This window comes from Zingiber officinale, chromosome 6B (genome assembly GCF_018446385.1).
Source record: "Zingiber officinale cultivar Zhangliang chromosome 6B, Zo_v1.1, whole genome shotgun sequence".
Classification (NCBI taxonomy): Eukaryota; Viridiplantae; Streptophyta; class Magnoliopsida; order Zingiberales; family Zingiberaceae; genus Zingiber; species Zingiber officinale.
In genome coordinates, this window is record NC_055996.1 from 89,184,237 (window position 1) to 89,199,010 (window position 14,774).

At 44.4% G+C, this 14,774-nt stretch overlaps 1 long non-coding RNA gene across 1 annotated transcript; it reads left to right on the top strand.

The window, feature by feature from the left end:
* Positions 1–11,194: 11,194 nt before the first annotated feature.
* LOC121993036 lies at positions 11,195–12,230 on the top strand. Its single transcript, XR_006115053.1, has 2 exons — positions 11,195–11,602; positions 11,667–12,230. It is a non-coding gene; the product is annotated as an uncharacterized LOC121993036 (long non-coding RNA).
* The last annotated feature ends 2,544 nt before the right edge of the window (positions 12,231–14,774 follow it).

Genomic DNA, 14,774 nt, shown 5'->3' on the forward strand with positions numbered 1-14,774 from the left:
GGGCTTCCTCCACATTGATGTATTTGTTGCCCCGGTGCAACATATGATCGTAGTCTCGGGGCGGCTTCCGAATGAGCGATCGGAAGAAGTCACCATCCACGAGGCCTTGCGTGAACGCGTTCATCATCGTTTCTGAGGTGGCCGTTGGAATATCCATGGCCACTCGGTTGAACCGTTGGATGTACGCTCTGAGCGACTCTCTGGGCTCTTGCTTGATGGCAAACAGGCTGACACTTGTCTTCTGATAACGCTGACTGCTTGCAAAGTGGTGAAGGAAGGCCGTGCGGAAGTCTTTGAAACTTGTGATGGATCCATCCGGCAACCTCCGAAACCATCGTTGAGCCGATCCCGAGAGGGTGGTAAGGAAAACCCGACACTTCACTCCATCTGTGTATTGATGAAGGGTAGCTGTGTTGTCGAACTTACCCAAATGATCGTCCGGGTCGGTGGTTCCGTTGTATTCACCGATCACCGGGGGCACATAGTGCTTTGGTAGAGGGTCTCGTAGAATGACCTCTGAGAATTGCCGATTGATCCGCTCGGGAGAAGCGTCCGCTCGGGGGGCCTTGCCTTTTCTGTTGTCTCGTATTGGCACTTCATCTGATAAAGATCCTCGATCATGATTAACTGTTGCGGCTTCCGGAGGCGTGCGGAATAGGGCCCGATGAAATGGAACCGTGGCCTGAGGTGCTTCCGCTCGGCCCCCTGATACTGATGTCGCCTGCTGCTCAATCCGCTCGGCTTGCGACTTCTGTCTCTGTTGTTCCACAAGCTTAGCTGCTCTTGTCTCGATCACCGAGTGCGGTCATCCAGCTTCGTCCATTGTTTCTGATCGGATGCAGGAGCGTTCCCACAGACGGCACCAAATTGATCTTGTCCGAATCGCTAAATCAACGGACGCTGGGCACGTGGCGCTCTCCTAGTTGCTGACGTAGATCTCCGACCGGTCGTACGGAGCTCCGGGGAACCTGCAAAGAAGTCGGGCCGGGAAGGGGTTCCCGGCGACGACCCTCCGACGCTCAAGTCAGGCAAGTGGACAGCAAAGAAGTGGCTCCGAATATCAGAGAATGCGTACCTCCGGCGAAGTGTGATGCTCCTTATATAGAGCTGGGAAGAGGCTCACGCACACATACCGAGGCGAATACGTGTCCTCAGCCCATACCTCAGTATGGGCTTGTCAGCAAAGCTTACCTTACAACATACTGCTGCAGTCCAAGCACATCTCTAATGGGACAACGGAACCCTCTGCCATAAGATCCTGCGTATGGCCTCCTCATCGAACATACCCGCTGTCAGAAGATGTTCCCCTGTCCTTTTCTCCTTTTACCCTGTGCAGAGCGTCCGACCGGTCGACAGTTCCCTCGCGTCCGACCGGTCGTATGTGCTGGTCCGCTCAGGAGATTCCCGGTCGTGTGCTGTGTGGACTGTTCGCAGTGTTGCTACTTTATGTCTTCGGCCGAGCGGGTTACCCACTCGGCCATACGACTCTGTTCAACATGAGCGTCGGAACCCCGACTCCCCGCCGGGGTGTCTTTGCTTCCGCTCGGAACATTCGGCCGGTCACCCCAATCTTTATCAGCTCGGCCAAGCTTCTGGTTGGCCTTTTACCTTTCAACCTCCACGTGGCGTTGACTCTGCTAAAGGGGGTCCCCCATTCTTACTGTCGGATCAATCATATTGTAAGTAAAATCTACATACTTGTCACCTACAAATACAATGTATATTTCTATAAGTGAAATAAAATAATAAAAATAAAAGGTAATAAAAATAATTCAAAAGATTGGATATCATACCTGATGCAGTGAATAGGGAAGGACCCTCTAGTGGGCCCGGGGGTTAACAGGTCGGTGCAGGTGGCGCTCAAAGTCCAAGAGGGGTCAAAAGGACAAGCAGTTGACAGTGTAGGACCCTCTTTCTCTCGACCAGCTTCCCCAATCGGACAGGCTCTCTAAAGGCCCCACTCGTTACTCTGCTAGACCTCTTTCTCCTGATCAGCTTTACCGATCAGACAAGCCCTCTAAAGACCCCACTCCCGGCTCCGTCGGATCTCTTTCTCCCGATTGACTCAGCTGATCGGTAAGACCATCTAAGAGCCCCACTCCTGGCTTCGCTAGACCTCTTTCTCCTGATCGGCTTCGGCGATCGGATATGCTCTCAGGTGCTCCACTCCCGACTCTACCGGACCTCTTTCTCGCAACCGACTCCACCAATCGAACAAGCTCTCTAAAGGCCCACTCTTGGCTTTGCCGGACCTCTTTCTCCCTCCGTCGATTGGACATGCCCTCTAAAGGCCCCACTCTCGGCTCTGTCGGACGATTACGGGGCTCTGCTATCCATCATCTCTAGATTGGCTAGGATCGATTGGACAGGCTCTCCAAGGACCCCACTCCCAGCTCTACTGGACGCTTACGGGGCTCTGCTCCCCATCATCTCCCAATCGGTTAGGATAGATCGGACAGACCCTCCAAGGGCCCCACACCCAGCTTTATCGGACGCTTACAAGGCTATGCTCCCCATCATCTCTTGATCGGCTAGGACCGATCAGACAAACTCTTCAAGGGCCCCACTCCTGGTTTTGTCGGACTCTTACGAGGCTTTGCTTCCCATCATCTTCTGATCGGCTAGGACAAATCGGGCAGACCCTCCAAGGGCCCCATTCTTGACCCTGTTGGACACTTATGGGGTTTTGCTCCCCATCATCTCCCTATCGGCTAAGACCAATCAGACAGACTCTTAGGGACCTACTCCCCGGTTTTGCCAAACCGCTTTCTCTCGATCGGCTCCGTCGATCGGACAGACCCTCTAAGGGCCCCACTCTTAGCTTTGTTGGACCCATATAGTACTCTGCTCCTCATTCTCTCCCAATCGGCTCTTTGTTGATCTGATCGGCTGTAAAAGGTCCCGCACTGGCTTGTTGGGTCATCCTTGGAACTTTACGTCCTCTTAGAAAAATATCATTGTAGCCCATCTAGGCCTTATAAAAGAGTGGGTTTTCTGTGAAGGGCTTCTTCTCTAGTTAGACAACCCAATAAGCCTCTCAGCTTGTTTGCCCACCTCACCATTAATACAACATGTGAAATTGTCAAAAAAGCAGAGGTTAATATCTGTGTATAGATACGTAGCAAACCCTCCCCATACCTGTGATGTGACTACGGGATAAAGTGAAAGTATGGTCATGGGGCACGTTGTCTGACAGCAGAATAATGCCTAATTAAATGCGAGGATTATGAGAGATATTATAAAAACAGTTCTTCTCCGCTAGTGTAGGTACATGCACATTCACATACTTGCCTTCATTTCTTTCCTTTTCTCGCCACTGCTGCCTTTTGACTTGATCGTCGAAGTAGCTATGTCAAGAACCCCTTCTTGGCATGTTTATTGACGATTTACTTCTTCTTTATTGTTATCAGTAGGAAATCCTTGAAGTTCCTTAGCTAGGCAAATCCAAAAGTTCGTCAACCAGGTAAAATTTCACGCCACATCACTAGAAGTCCCCTCTCCACTGCTTCTAGACGAGATCAAATTTAGCACCTTCTGTGGGAACCTCTCCTCCTAATCTGTAACATAAAGACGGACGACATTAGAAAAATAACTGTCACTTTATCGTAAGAAGATCTCAACTTGCTTGTGCTGGCCAAAGTATAGGCACTGGCGTAAAAGCAACAAGCAACAAGCAACAATTCCTTTCCCTTCAAAAGCACCCACTGCACCTGCCACAACATCCAAAGGACCACCAACGACGAATGGGTGATCCAAAGTTAAGCACCCCATGAAGTTTTCCAAGGCCTTAATTTGAGCACCTACAGAAGATTGCACTGAGCCGAGTGGTCTCAAGGGTTCTCTACTAGGGACTTGCCACCCCAGGATCCAAAGCATAGCAAAGCTCCCACCACCAGTACCTCACCCAAGCATCTAGATGTTCCATTTTCCTAAGAAATTCTGGAGGACAAATTGTTAGAAGCAATCTTGAGGGTTCAGTGTGACTATGAGTTTTGATATTTAGGCAAAGGATTTAAGTTAGATTTACCTTTGTATTTGATATATGTATTTAAGTTGTGCAGATTTGCAGGATACACATATTGACTTAGCTTAATAGCTTTGGATCTGGTGAAAGATGGAGCATCCCAGAGACCATGGACAAGACAACAAAGACAAGTTGAGAGAAGTTTACTTCGAGGCATATGCGAAGGATGACATTGGGACAATCTGCGAGCTTGAATGCATCCAAGGGACGAGAGACGAAGGAAGGAGGCTTGAAGGCAAGAGGTCAAGGCTGAGATGAAGAGTCAAGTAAGTCGTAAGGGTCTGAGTGCAAGAGAAATGTACTCGGGAAGGGAAACCCTAGATTTAGGGATTTATCAGTCGATTGGCAACTGGACCAGCCGATTGGGCAGGGCACAAAATATTTCTGTGCTCGATAATTGTGAAAATGAGTCGACTGGTGTTGGAACCCCAAGGTTGTTTTGGTGTGATCAACAAGTTAAGTTAGGTCCTGTGTGTTTTTAACCTTGTGTCTAAGTGTGCAGGAGCTTATGAGCACAGGTAATCGAGCGGAAGATGCAGTTAGCGAGAAGGATGACACGCGGTGTGTCCGAGGGACGAGGCGCTGCGGAAGAGTACACTAGTGGGCGAGAAGGAAGCGTGCGGTGGTTCTGAGGGACGAGAAGCCGGAGCGAAAGACTGCTCGAGGAGCAAGAGACGCAGCTAGCGAGAAGGTTAGGACAGGGTACGACCAAGGGATGAATATTGCGGATGAGTACGCTGGCAGATGAGAAGGAAGCACGCGATGATTCCGAGGGACGAGAAGCCGGAGCGGAAGTCTACTCGAGAAGACCGGAAGTTGGGTTCGGGTGAGCCCTATTCCGGATGGTAGAGATCACCCAAGCGAGCGGAAGACTTAGTTTGAGGCGAACAGAGCCGGAGTAGAAGACCCGGGCTGAAAAAGTCAACGGGGTTGACTTTCCCAGCTGGGGCGCCCGGAACAGTCCGAGGCGGGCGCTCGGAACTGTCCGGGGCGCCCGGAGTTGACTTTTTGACCAGATCACGTCAATCGCGATCTGAACATTGGGCGATAAAGTTTTATCCCCCCCGAGGCGCCCGGAACCCCTTCGGGGCGCCTCGACCAAGGCTATAAATACAACCTTGGTCCAGAAGCTTTTCAACAACTCAGAAATTGTAATTCTAACACTTGTGCACTTCCAGTTGTAGTTTAGCTTCTATTTCTTTGCGCTTTCATTGCTGTAAGAGGCTTCTCTGCCTAAAGGAGATAATCTAGTGCGACATCTTCCTTGGATTAACAACCTTCCTAGTTGTAACCAAGTAAACATCTGGTGCCTCTTCTTTTTCTATTTTAATTTATTGCTTTCTTAATTTATGCAAGTGTTCTGTTAAAAGTTCGAGAAAGGTTTTTTTTTAATTTTCAGGCTATTCAACCCCCTTCTAGCCGGCCGCTGCGATCCAACAAGTGGTATCAGAGCCAAGGCGCTTCAGGAGGACTAACCGCCAAACGAAGCAACAAGATAATGGCCGGACCAAGCATCTACCCACTAAAGTTCGAAGGGGAATTCACTAGCTGGAAAAAGCGAATGTAGGTATTCTTTAAAACTGATTTTGATTTAATGTTAATTATGGAGTTCGGTTTTACCGCACCGGAAGGTAAGGAGAAATACCAGTGGATAAAAAAGGAGCTGGCCGACTACGTGGTAAACGACAAAGCTAAGTACCATCTACTAACCGTTCTTCCTCCACAAGAAGTCAACTGGATCGGCAACTACGACTCCGCGAAGGAACTTTGGGAGAAGTTCCTTGAACTACACGAAGGAATGTCCGAAGCAAAGCTCGCAAAACGGGATTTACTTCGCAACCAGCTCACCAGCCTGCGACTTGGGGAAGACGAGATAGTTGCGCATCTACACTCAAGGATAAAGGAAATCATCACCGGACTTTCGAATCTTGGAGAGACGGTAAGTAACCGAGATTCGCTAAGGTACGCACTAAATTCCTTTCCTAGAAATTTAAAATGGGCGTCACTAGTAGATACCTTTTATATTTCAAAAGACTTAGAAAAATTACATTAGAAGAATTCTTTTCTACATTTAAAGTGCACGAATCAAGATGTGCAGGTACGAAGGAGCCCAAGAACAACGCCGCCCTCAAAGCATCGAGAGACGAATCTAAGTCAGAGTCTTCTCTCGACGACGAGGAAATGGTAATGATTGTAAGACGGTTTAAAAAACTTTGTAAATCTAGAACCTCTAATCATCCGCAGGGTAAAAAGAAAAGAATGATCCGCTGCTACCACTGCGACGAAGAAGGGCACGTCAAGGACAACTGCCCCAAGCTAAAGAACAAGGACAAGGATAAAGGTAAAAAGCTTATCCAAAAGCGCAAGGTCCTAAAGGCGACGTGGGACGATACGTCGTCCGAATAGGAAGTCGAGGCGTTCTCTGGGCTTGTGTTAATGGTGAGTCATCAAGACGACGACTGCGAGTCAAGCTCTTTCGAAATGAGCATCGAGAGCATCGATGAAGGGGGAGCCACGTCGGAAGATAGCAGTAGTTCAGGGGGAGACACGGACAACGAAATCGACAAGGTAAGTCAGGTACGATCTCTTCCTCCCGATAAACTCTTTAAATTCGTTAAATTATTAACAAAAGATTGCTGCAAATTAGAACAAGAAAAATAAAAATTTAAAAGTAATACTAGCTAAATCTTGTCCTCTAGAAGATTTAGGCAAAACAAAATTAGAAAATGAAAAATTGATAATAATTTTAAAAAGTAAATAGATAGTCTAAAAAATCATGCATGTTCAAATAAAACACATTTTAGAAAATACAACAACTTAAATTGGTATTTTCGATATCATAAGGGACAGATTAGAAATATTTCAAAGAAAAATGTCCCTAAGAAATTCCTAGTCAATCTAGTAGGCTGGAACCTATATTGAGTTCCAAAGTCCTGTCTGACTTGAACCTGAACTAATTAGATTTCGAGCTTTCAGCGAGAAAATTAGACATTAAAATTTCTTTATGAGGGTTTATCTAAGGAAGTGGTTGTTGCTCCAATAACCAAGAAAGCCTAGTGCCTCGCCATGACCTGGAAGCCAAAATATTGAAATGAAAATGTTTAATTAACTTTCTGATAAAAGCATTAAGGTGGAAATTTAATGCTTTAAAAAGTGTTTAAACATTTTTTTTTTTAATTTTACAATTTTATTTTTGTTAGAAATTTTCTTTATGCATAAAACTTTTACTTAAAAGTTAAAAGTCTTTCTGCAATTAGAAATTTATGCTTAAATCTTTATTTAGAAAATTTTTCAAAAATAATTTTATAAAACTTTTACTTAAAAGTTAAAAGTCTTTCTGAAATTAGAAATTTATGCTTAAATCTTTATTTAGAAAATTTTGCAAAAATAATTTTGCAAAATTTCTTAAGCTAGATTTTTTTTTAAAAAAAATCTCTTACTTAAAGTTTAAAATGTTGGATTACGGCGGCCGGCTAGAAGGGGGGTTGAATAGCCTGAAAATAAAAAAACCTTTCTCGAACTTTCAACAGAACACTTGCATAAATTAAGAAAGCAATAAATTAAAACAGAAAAAGAAGAGGCACCAGATGTTTACTTGGTTACAACCGAGGAGATTGTTAATCCAAGGAAGATGTCGCACTAGATTATCTCCTTCAGGTGGAAAAACCTCTTACAGTAATGAAAGCGCAAAGAAATAGAAGCTAAACTACAACTGGAAGCGCATAAGTGTTGAAATTATAATTTTTGAGTTGTTGAAAAGCTTTTGGATCAAAACTATATTTATAGCCTTGGTCGGGACACTCTGAAGGGGTTCCGGGCGCCTTGGGGGGATAAAACTTTATCCCCCAACGTTCAGATCGCGATTGACGCGATCTGGTCAAAAAGTCAACTCTGGGCGCTCGGAAGAGTTTCGGGCGCCCCTGCTGGGAAAGTCAACCCCGTTGACTTTTTTCAGCCCGGGTCTTCTACTTCGGCTCCGTTCGCCTCAAACTGAGTCTTCCGCTCGCTTGGGTGATCTCTGCCATCTAGAATAGGGCTCACCAGAACCCAACTTCCGGTCTTCTCGAGCAGACTTCCGCTCCGGCTTCTCGTCCCTCAGAATCGCCGCGTACTTCCTTCTCATCCGCCAGCGTACTCATCCGTAGTTTTCGTCCCTCGGTCGCACCCCATGTCGATCTTCTCGCTAGCTGCATCTCTTGCTCCTCGAGCAGTCTTCCGCTCCGACTTCTCGTTCCTCGGAACCACCGCACGCTTCCTTCTCGTTCGCCGATGTACTCTTCCGTAGCGTCTCATCCCTCAGACGCACCGCGTGTCGTCCTTCTCGCTAGCTGTGTCTTCCGCTCGACTACCTGTGCTCCTAAGCTCCGGCACACTTAGACACAAGGTTAAAAACACACAGGACCTAACTTAACTTGTCGATCACACCAAAATATCCTTGGGGTTCCAACAATCTCCTCCTTTTTGATGTAAGCAACCCAAGTTAAGCTAGGGTAAAAATAGACATAAAAAATAAACTAACTAATTTTGTAATAAAGTGCAAAAAGATAGAAAATTTAACTTTTGGTCTACCTCCCCCTAGACTTATACTTTTCCTTCTCCCCCTTTGATCACATAAAAAATGGGGAGAAGGAAAAGTATAAGTCCAGGGGGAGGTAGACCAAAAGTACTATAACCAATTGACTGGTACTATAGTTAGTCGATTAGTACACTATAGCCAGTCGACAATACATTGTAGAAGTCAACTGGTAGAGGGCCATTGGTAGAATCGCTAATTCTGTGGAGTGCCGTTGGCCAGCACCAGTCAACTGGTGCAAGGACCAATCAACCGGTAACGGTAAAATCAACTTGTTGATTTGCCTAAGTTCTATATAATGGAGCTTCGAGTGACTGACCTTGGTGACAAAATTAGAGGTGGTTAACCTTTAATTAGAGTCTTTAAGCCTTCTTAGCAATCCTTGTATTCTTGATCGACTTGTGGTGAGATTTCTCCACCGACAAGGATGATTGTGATGGTCGGAGTTTCCGAGGACTAATCCATCGATGGATAGGGATTGCGCACTTTACGGACAGACGTGGAGTAGGAACTTTATCTCCAAACCATGTAAATTGGCGTGTTATTGTGATTTGCATTTCTTGTCTTTGATTTTTTAGTTTAACTTTCGTATTTGTATTTGGTTAGTATTCTGCTGCACTAACGAATACATATGAAGCACACAATTTAAGGCAATCGACTATTCAACCCCCTTTTAGTCAGTTCAAAGATCCTCAACAAGTGATGAAGAGGTAAATAATATATCACCAAAAAACACATATAGGCTAATGATAAGGTTAGTCTCAATCATGTCATATTCGAACAGCTATCAAATCAGTGTGGATACTTGTCTTATTGTCTAGCTAGATAGTGCCATACCCAAAGGTAGCATCGCTAACATGGGTTAGTGTATGCACAGATACACTAACCTACATCTCCGTCAACCATTGTCCAATGACAAACAATCTCCCAAACAACAAACAATAGATAACACATCACTGCCACTAATGCACTGCTATCATCGTCGCTACCTAGCTGTCCATGACTGCTCTCCATCTCCACCCACTGGTCTTGACTCTCCTTCGTCCCGTTGACTTCCAAGATAACCAGCAGTCACCATTGGAGATCGCTAGATTTGAGAGATGGCAATGCCAAATCCGGTCAAGCTTCCCTCCTTGCAATCTACAACAATGCAAACCAAACGGAACTTCTACTAGCATTTGATACCTGCTCCAGCCAGATCACTCCACTGCCGAAGGGACACAACTCTGGCCAGTAGAGGCTTGGTCACATGTAGATCTGCAACAAGTGGTAAAGCCCAGCCAAACCATCTCCGGCCAAGCTTAGAACTCCAGCAATCTATGCAAAACAAATCGAACAAAATACCCATCATCACGAGGTGCCTGCTCTAGCCGGATCACTCCACCGCCAGAAGGCACACAACTCGGGCCAGTGAGGTCTGGTCACATGTAGAAACTATAGTAGATGTGAGCTAAACTAGTTGCACAGCTTTCAACCATTGTTGTTCATGCGGCAGCTCTCATGGTCCTCCAAACTGCCGGTGATGAGAAACATCCCCCTTTCACCTCCTGTTTCGTCTCATCAGACCGTCTACCATGACCGGTTGCATTTGCTATACCTCTCCATAGGAGCGCCATGGATTGGTGGAGATTTTGCATTATGAAAACTTGAGCAAGGAAGCTTCTCCACCGAGGGAGTAGCTCTGAGTTGGCTTGGCCTAGCTGGCTGTCATCGCCGGAAAAGACCAGTATTCTGGCTAGGCAATGGTCTATGGCTCACGGATTGGCTAAGGTCTAAACCCAAGTTTCCTAGCCCATAAGCCCACTTGATCCAGTGTTGAAAGATGGCCTAGCCATAAAATGAGAGGGAGATTTGAAGTGGATTTGAGGATTGAATTTGGTTTCATTCCCTCCTCTATCTCCCTCTCTTTGCCACTTTTGAAATTTGAATTTTGAAAGTTTCCTCTCTTTTCTCCCAACTGGCCTCCTTCCCCAATGTGTCCAGAAGGTTGCTCTCCTCCCAAGTTTGCTAGGAAAGTGCAGAAGTCTGGTGGTCATCGGAAAGACTACAGATCCACCAATTGCTCTGTACCGCATGCCTTCTCCCAGCCAGTAGAGCCATCGTAGCTTCTTCTTGGCCTTCTCCCTCCCATTTCTTCACTCACCCAATAGGATAGTTGGTGATCATGCTAGGGGAGTTGCTATTCATGAAAGTTGGTAGAAATCTGGTGCTGAAGGGCTTTGACAAAAAATTTGCAAGTTTCTAAATAGAAAAGAGCAAAAAGAAAACCTCCTCGCTGTGATCCTCTTTGGACATGACTATCGTTGCTTGAATGCCTACTAGCTGCCGAAGTAGACCCCTCCTTATCCCTCCCACAGCCATGCTTATCCTGGTTGATGGAAACTACCTAGTTGCTGTTTGGCCGACCTCACTCCATCAGAGCTACTCAGCCAGCCAGAAGCTAGCCCTGCTTGTAGAGTCACCAAAGCAACCTCTTTGCACCGGTGAAAGCCAATGATCAGTGCCCTCCATGCTCCCCAAGCTCTCCTCCTTGAGTTGTCGGAAAATCTTCTCTTCAGCTCTCTCCCAGTGCCGGTGGTTACTGCTCCACCGACGGTGGGGGAAGGAGAGATCCCCTCCCCCACTACCACCTTTGTTGCTTGCTAGAGCCTCCCGCTAGCCAAGGGGCAGCCACTCCCTTCCTAGAGAGAAGAGAGAGATTCTCTCTCTAGAAAGTGGAGGAGGAAAAGGATAAAGATCCTTAACAAGTGGTATTAGAGTAAGGATATTCTCTGTAGGACTAACTGCCAAGGAAGATAAGGATGATTGACTTGATTGCTCTGCCGAAGTATGAAAGGGAAAGCTTATGGGATATCACCTTTTGGATAGTGAAAATGAAGGCTTTCTTCGAGTCAGATTGGGGGATCATGATGGTTGTCGAGGAATCATTTAAAGTTCCAAGAGACAAGAAAGGGAAGCGATTTTGACCACATTATTGGATCGAGGAGTAAGGCTCACGATCAAAGGTAAATGAAAATATAATATCAATTTTGATTAATATTTTATCTAATGATGTGATGAGTCATGTAGGTGAGTTCAAGAACATCCATGATTTGTGTAGCAAGGTAAATATGGTTTTATTTGAAGAACCTAAGCCTACACACGAAGAAGAAAAGTCCAATGAAAGGAATATAGTGGCTCAAGTGGAGAAGGATCAACTAGAAGCTGACATGTGTTCAACTTTCAAGGAGAAGGAAGATGAGGAAGTGTTGTCCACATCTTCAAGAGTTGAAGAAGAATCCAAGACAAGTAAAGAAGAAGTCTTGAAAGTCAACCTTGTAAGCATCTCAACCGAAATTAAGTCAAAGACCATATCGTTTGCTTTTGTTGTAATGAGAAAGGACACTGCAAAAGTAGGTGCTCAATGGGTGAGTATAAGGTAAATCTTAAATCCACTCAAGTTTTTTTAAATACTAATATGGGTTGTAGGAATGAAGAAGCTGAAAGGAAGAGAATGCGCATTGTGTGCTTCACTTGTGGGGAGAAAAATCACTACCACACTAAATGCCCTAAGAAGAGGGAAATCAAGAAGCTAGCATTTGAAGAAATCGGAGAAGATGAAAAGCTCAAGTCAAGGGGGAGTTTCAAGGGTAAGGGAGGTATACTATAATTTAAATTGTTATTTTCCTATACATGCTAGAATTGATAATAATTATCATCATATAGCAATGAAGAATTTTAGATTTAAGTATCATGATAGAAATAGGATAAATTTTGAAATTAACCCTAAGGTACCTATACATAATAAACTTAGACAAGTTAGATTCTCATTGCCTAAGGAGAAGAAGGTAATAGAGAACCTAGGTAAAAATTCAATAAGGGGAGGCACATGTCTAGAAAGATGGGTAGGTCTAGGAATGTCCAAGATAGACAACAAGAGTCTAAAATTAGGAGTCTAGAAAAGGAAAATCAAGGTTTTAAGGCAAAGTTTGATAGTTTGGAGAAAATTTTAGAGAGATTCAATGTTGGATCTAAAGAATTAGGTTTGGTGTTGGGTAGCCAAAGACCAAACAATGATATATCAAGTTTGCGATATCAATATAGTCCCTCCAAGGCTAAAAAGTGGTCATATGCTTGGGTGACACTTGATAATGGCAAGGGAGGAGCAACCAAGGATAAGAGAGAGTCATTCAAGGTCAATGAGAAGAAATATACACGGGTTGCATATGATTATGGCAAGGATGAAGTTGGAGCACCAGACGATTGAACTTAAGTTTTGATTATGGCAAAGGGTCTAAAGTTAATATTACTTATTGTTTAACAAGGTTGAATGAGTTTACAGGAAAGCCCCAGTGGATTCTAGGCAGGTGGAAAATTCTAGGAGGAGGTAACCCTAGGCTTTAGGGGGAGGTAACCCTAGGTGGTGGAAAGTCCTAACTGTGGTTAGGCAAGGTGAAGTCTTGGTGGGTCGAACACTTTGGGCGAAATCCTAGAGTCGGGGACTCTAGGTGAAAATCCTGGTGGTCGCGGACTAGGTGGAAGTTTGGACGGGTCGTGGAGCAGACGTTTAGTATGAAGACCTGAAGTCTCGGACGCTAAGCAAAAGTCCAGACAGTCATGGAGGACCAATATGGCAAAGAGGTAAACTCTCCTGAGAGGAGTAGGTGAGGGTGTGTTCCCCCGAAGAGGGAATAGTAAGCGTCGGTTCAACCTAGAGTTTTAGCGAAACTTAAAGTCAGAATCAGATAGTTTAATGTTGTCAAATTCATATTATATATTATTTTATGCCTGTACTAACTTTGTTTTGTAGAAAAAAAGGAGGCTGAAAAAGTTGGTTTGGGCTCCCAGACCAGGCTCGCCTGGGCAGGCGGGGGGCGCCTAGGCGGTCCGGGAGCCCGGACTAGGTCCAGGTGTTAGAATTTGAGGGATATCCTAAGGCAATCGTCTTATAGTTTTTTTCTATTTATTTGATAAATATAGATTCACTATTTGAGTGCATATTATATGTTTGATTGTCTTAAACTCATTTATTGAATATTCGTAATATAATTCATAACATGAGAGAATTTATGATTGAATCACAACTAGTGATTATCTCTACATATGCAATTATGAATATATTAAAATTTCCTAGTCATCGAATTGATGTATTCGGACACCATCAATTCTATAAGACTAGCACGGGTTATACTCCTTGGTTTGGCCAAGCAGCTATTTTCTCACTGGCTGGAGACATTGGAATGTCGAGAGTTAAACTTGGATGCTGGTTATGGTAACTAGTTCATTGGAGTGACTCGCTGTAAGACTTCATATGGTTCTCTACATATATATAGATATGCTGTGAAGTTCTTACTGCAGCACGAGTGCAAGTTTCCTTCGACTTGAGTTATACAAGTCATCTTGGTCATGAAAACTTATACTTTGACATTTTAAGCAAGCATCTCATTGAGGTGTGAACCCGGGATGATTGTGTATAAGTTGAAGTGTCTGAAGGTGTTTGGATCCCCCACACAAGATTCATCGCTCCTTACGAGGAGACGTAAACCCTATGACTACTCATTAGAATTATTACTTAAAATCTTTAGCCAAAGCATAACATGTTAAGAGTGCGAGACTCTTGTACACATGTATGAGTAATTTAAATCCATAGAATGAGGAAGTATTACTTGGGCTAGGTGTGACGTAGTCATCCTAGTGGGGACAAAACACATAGATCATGTCCTGAACCAAGTGGGTATAAGATGAGTGAAAGAAACAAGGCACAACTCACTGTAGTTGCTAAAGGGTTTAAAATTAATTCTAAGATCAACTATGATTTTATGACTAATTGGGGGTCATGATGTACTACTAGGCGCCACTCATGATCGTATTATAATTAAGTAGTTAATTATGGACGACCAAGATAAACTGAGAACCTATTGAGTCACACGCACTAACGAGTTTCTAAAAGACGTGAACTAAGTTAAAGAATAGAATTCTTAGATTAAGAGATAAATGTTTGGTTAGACCATACGTAAGACAAATATAGAAATATTTATCATAATAGAAGCGCAGATGAGCCACATCTCTTATGGAAGAGTTGGACTATATTTGGTTTAATTATGAATTAGTCATAAACCAACTTGGTTTAGTTGTGAACCAAATCAAGGGGATAATGGGCTAATTTTTTGTTAAGGGATAATGGGTTGGATTTGGGCT